The sequence below is a fragment of the Babylonia areolata genome, chromosome 14 (genome assembly GCF_041734735.1).
Source record: "Babylonia areolata isolate BAREFJ2019XMU chromosome 14, ASM4173473v1, whole genome shotgun sequence".
Classification (NCBI taxonomy): Eukaryota; Metazoa; Mollusca; class Gastropoda; order Neogastropoda; family Buccinidae; genus Babylonia; species Babylonia areolata.
In genome coordinates this window covers 10,001,295-10,006,895 of record NC_134889.1, presented here as the reverse complement: position 1 = coordinate 10,006,895, position 5,601 = coordinate 10,001,295, and the positions used below count along the sequence as shown (strand labels likewise).

Here is a 5,601-nt window from a genome sequence, read left to right as displayed (position 1 = left end):
TAGCAACTGGCTCAACTCAGCTGGTGTGTTACTATGTAGCAACTGGCTGAACTTAGAAGGTGTGTTACTATGTAGCAACTGGCTCAACTCAGCTGGTGTGTTACTACGTAGCAACTGGCTCAACTCAGCTGGTGTGTTACTATGTAGCAACTGGCTCAACTCAGCTGGTGTGTTACTACATAGCAACTGGCTCAACTCAGCTGGTGTGTTACTACGTAGCAACTGGCTGAACTCAGCTGGTGTGTTACTACGTAGCAACTGGCTGAACTCAGCTGGTGTGTTACTATGTAGCAACTGGCTGAACTTAGAAGGTGTGTTACTACGTAGCAACTGGCTGAACTCAGCTGGTGTGTTACTACATAGCAACTGGCTCAACTCAGCTGGTGTGTTACTACGTAGCAACTGGCTGAACTCAGCTGGTGTGTTACTACGTAGCAACTGGCTCAACTCACCTGGTGTGTTACTATGTAGCAACTGGCTCAACTCACCTGGTGTGTTACTACGTAGCAACTGGCTGAACTCAGCTGGTGTGTTACTACGTAGCAACTGGCTCAACTCAGCTGGTGTGTTACTACATAGCAACTGGCTCAACTCAGCTGGTGTGTTACTACGTAGCAACTGGCTGAACTCAGCTGGTGTGTTACTACGTAGCAACTGGATGAACTCACCTTAGATCACACTCTGAAGCTTGGCGCTCATATTAAACACGCTTATTTAAACAGCCCACTTCTGTGGGATGTTGGTTTGGTTGTTCATGGTGTTGAGTTCTCATGCTAAATATGTTGTGAGCATAGTTAGTTGTTGTGGTTTTTTTTGTTTGTTTGTTTGTTTTTCCTTGAAAGCTGCTGTATTATACATTCAAAATGAGATATGTTCAGATGTTGTGTTTGGGTTGGGTTTTTTTTTATGTGTTGCAGATGGGATGATAAGGAAATGTAGACATTCCAGTTGTTGTTGTTTTGTAATATGCTCCTGTGAATACACAAAGCATGTTTGGAATCCTGTATATGTTGTCGTTATTTTCTATTCATATGCTCAAATGGAACGTTGGATTGTTGTTGTTGTTGCTGTCTGTTGTCATATCATGTTGCCATATGTATGTACACAATGTGTAGTTGGTTTCTTGGTTTTTTTTCCATGGTATATACATAATATAGTACAAAATGTAAATGTCCATCTTTGCAAACAACAATATTGTAACTGAAATGCATTTCATGACCAGAGGAGTAACAAGAAGTGTGCAATGATAATTGTGTACAGACAGAGCTGGGACAACTGATGACAAACACTCAACTTACAGAAATTTCATTGTACATTTATTTATTTATTTATTATTATTGTTATTTTTACTTTTTTAATTTAATTTAATTTAATTTTTGTTGGGTTTTTTTGTTGTTGTTTTTTCTTTATTTTTTTTCCATTTATTTATTTATTTTATTTTATTTTGTTGTTGTTATTATTTTTACTTTATTTTATTTTATTTATTTTTATGTTTTATTTTATTTTTATTATTAATATTTTTTTAATTTTTCATATTTTTCTCAAGGCCTGACTAAGCGCGTTGGGTTACGCTGCTGGTCAGGCATCTGCTTGGCAGATGTGGTGTAGCGTATATGGATTTGACCGAACGCAGTGACGCCTCCTTGAGCTACTGATACTGATCTCTGGAACCGTATGATCACAACTGTTGACCAACGCAGACCCACCCACAAAGTCACGCATGCACGCGCGCGCGCGCACTCATACATACAGGACCCTCGCTGTACTCTCGATCAACACACGTGGTTTCTTTCTTTCAGGCTTTCTTCAAGTGTTGTGACAACTGATCGTGCACACACGCACACGTCTCTGTTCAATGCACATCTGCTTCTTCATACACTTGTGTCTGTCTTTCAATCCATCTCAATTTCCTTATATTCACGCATCAGTGAACTGAAACCTAAACAACTTCATGAGACTACTTTATGACACGCATTCCGAAATCAAAACCACAACAAAAACCAAGATAACAACCATTGTGAACACACACACATACTACATAATGTTGAAAGTATACTTACAGTCTTCAAAAAGCTGCAATGTGAACTAAAACACTCCAACTCTTACAAACGACTCGAAACATAAGACTGACCTTCGCTTTATAAACGCACACTGGCTTACATTCGCATGGGGTGTAAATATACACTGCTGTCTGGTACAAAGTTCAGTTTCGTGTCGTCTGCTCGACTTCAGCTGCGTGCATGCGTGCTTCAACCATCGGTACCTGCAATCGGTTTTCTCTCTTCCGTCCTCGTATTAATGCTCACGTTGTTGAACATCGTTCGACTTACCGGAAGAAGTTCAGCGCCTGTCTATGCGACATCGGATTATTTTTATCACCCGATTATCTTCAGTAGACTGATAATTTTTGACAGTATCTGTAATAAATATTTACATAGATATACGGCGGCAATGCAGTCAACCGAATGGAGACTTTGCCCTCGTATATTCCGGTGCATATGTACCATAGGTTTGGAGAACATTTTGCACATGGGTGTGTGGGAAGAAATGGACTTTGCACCGTTGTTGGAGCGCGTTGATGAATGACCAGTGACGTAATGACTGACGGGACATAAACTCTTACTATACGTTCAGGCGGTACTTTGTTCACCTGATCATTTCATCACCCTCATTCTGGTTTATTTCTGCTTCCGTCACATGATGGTGTGTGTGTGGACTTTGTGTGTGTGTTTATTTTTTTTTTTAGTGTGTGTGTGTTTATTTCTTGTGTGTGTGTGTGTGTGTGTATGCGCGTGTGTGTGTCTGTGTTTATTTTTTAGTGTGTGTGTGTGTTTGTGTGTGTGTGTTTAAAAAAAAAAATTTCTTGTGTGTGTGTGTGTGTGTGTTATTTCTTTTGTGTGTGTGTGCGTGCGTGTGTGTGTGTGTTTATTTTTCAGTGTGTTTTATTTCTTGTGTGTGTGTGCTTGTTTATTTTTTAGTGTGTGTATGTGTTTAAAAAAAAAAATTCATGTGTGTGTGTGAGTTTATTTTTTTTTAGAGAGAGAGAGAGAGAGAGAATGTTGTTTCAAGCGGTTTGTGTGTGTATGTGTGTGTGTGTGTGTGGAGAGAGAGAGAGAGAGGGACAGGCCTGCAGATTTTGTAGACAAATATACTGACAGGAAGGCAGGGCTAAAAAATGGCACCAAAGTTCTCAAACATGTGTGTGTGCATGAAGACATGCTGGGTATATGTGTGAGCAATAGGCCTGATGTATTTTTGTCATCAGCATGCGCACATGCATGTGTTTCTGTGATGCGTTTCTGTCTGGTGATTGTGCAAACACATGTCTGCTCTGTCTCATTTGATGCATCATGATTCGACTCTCAAGTTCTAGAACTGCTGCACCACTGCTACTGTGATTTCATCACACCAGTGTTGATTTCATATATTCATTATTATCTTTATCATTTATTATCATGATCATCATTATCATTGTTATTCATATTTGATCATTCTTTAAAAGATATATAATCTGCGTTTGTTTCTGTTGGTGTTGTAGTAGTTTCCAACACATACAATTGTGGGGTGATGGATTTTCTTTCACATAAGTGGAAACATTATGTTGTTCACACACACACACACTTCTACTCCCCACAAAACATGCACTGCAAAAAGAGAAACATATACGAAAAAAGACTGAACTTGAAAGGAACTCAACATCAACACTCATCAACCATGTCTTTATTCAGAAATCCATCCACACTTCAAGCATTTACTCCACAGTTTCAACAAAGATGACAATGATGTGCTAACAGCAGCAAAAACACATAATGCATATGAATTGTGATATATACATACATACATATTCACACACACACACATATATATATATATATATCTGCAAGCACACTTGCAGTTTAATTCTTTTTCTCATTCTCTCTCTTCCTTCTTTTCTCAGTATTTTTTTTTTCTCAAGTCTCTTTCACACATGTTTTCTCACACACATGCTTTTTTCCTCTTCCTTCCTTTCTCCTCTTCTTCCCTTTCCCTGCTGAGTAAGCAGGACATGGTCTCTCTCTCTCTCTCTCTCTCTAACACACACACACACACAGTGATCCTTCATCAAAAAAGTTCTGTCTCTGCCTGTTACTCCACTTAAATATCTCCCCTCTTCATATTCGGCTTGTTTATTGTTGCTTATAGTCCAGCCGATGCACAGGGCCATATCAGGACTGTCAAACCATACAAATGCTCAACTGCAGCAACACAGAACTGTCAAATCTATAAAAAAAAAAAAAGAAGAAAAAAAAAGAAAAAAATAAGAGGCAACCCACAAAACACAGTTCATGACACAGTATCCCAACCATTTAGCTCCTTGGGGCAATAAGACCAGGCCATAAAGAAGGAAAAAACAATACTTCAAAGCCAAACAAAAAATACATAAAAAAGGCCATATAGGCAAATAACACTGAAGAATAGACAGCTTGTGCCCATCCCAGTGTTTACAATTTCACCAACTAATCACCAGAGCAAAAACAGCACAGATAGTACATCAAAGACTGTGGAAAAGTGAAGAAGTGTCAAGGCTTGCTTGAAAAAAGAAAGGGGAACGGACTGGGAAGGCAGGAAAAGGAGACAACAGTGAAAAAAGAAAGGGGAACGGACTGGGAAGGCAGGAAAAGGAGACAACAGTGAAGAAAGAAAGGGGAACGGACTGGGAAGGCAGGAAAAGGAGACAACAGTGAAGAAAGAAAGGGGAACGGACTGGGAAGGCAGGAAAAGGAGACAACAGTGAAAAAAGAAAGGGGAACGGACTGGGAAGGCAGGAAAAGGAGACAACAGTGAAGAAAGGGGAACGGACTGGGAAGGCAGGAAAAGGAGACAACAGTGAAGAAAGGGGAACGGACTGGGAAGGCAGGAAAAGGAGACAACAGGGAAGGAAGAAAGGGGAACGGACTGGGAAGGCAGGAAAAGGAGACAACAGGAAGGAAAGGGGAACGGACTGGGAAGGCAGGAAAAGGAGACAACAGTGAAGAAAGGGGAACGGACTGGGAAGGCAGGAAAAGGAGACAACAGGGAAGGAAGGGGAACGGACTGGGAAGGCAGGAAAAGGAGACAACAGTGAAGAAAGGGGAACGGACTGGGAAGGCAGGAAAAGGAGACAACAGGGAAGAAAGGGCAATGGACTGGGAAGGCAGGAAAAGGAGACAACAGGGAACAAAGGGGAACGGACTGGGAAGGCAGGAAAAGGAGACAACAGGGAAGAAAGGGGAACGGACTGGGAAGGCAGGAAAAGGAGACAACAGGGAAGGAAGGGGAACGGACTGGGAAGGCAGGAAAAGGAGACAACAGGGAAGAAAGGGGAACGGACTGGGAAGGCAGGAAAAGGAGACAACAGGGAAGGAAGGGGAACGGACTGGGAAGGCAGGAAAAGGAGACAACAGGGAAAAAAGAAAGGGGAACGGACTGGGAAGGCAGGAAAAGGAGACAACAGTGAAAAAAGAAAGGGGAACGGACTGGGAAGGCAGGAAAAGGAGACAACAGGGAAGGAAGAAAAAAGGCAGTAACAATAAGAGCCATAGAAAAGATGAAATTTCTAGCACGGAATTTTCAGAAGGTGGG

At 41.2% G+C, this 5,601-nt stretch overlaps 1 protein-coding gene across 2 annotated transcripts in view; it reads right to left on the bottom strand.

The window, feature by feature from the left end:
* Window positions 1-2,200, bottom strand: part of LOC143289797 (carnitine O-acetyltransferase-like) — a 25,997-nt gene extending 23,797 nt beyond the window's left edge. The window contains exon 1 of one of the 2 annotated variants that reach the window (XM_076598943.1): window positions 2,132-2,200. The gene's annotated coding sequence lies outside the window, so the exon portion shown is untranslated. Of the gene's footprint in view, window positions 1-2,060 lie in introns of both variants that reach the window. The other variant, XM_076598942.1, reaches the window with a different exon arrangement.
* Window positions 2,201-5,601: the final 3,401 nt, after the last annotated feature.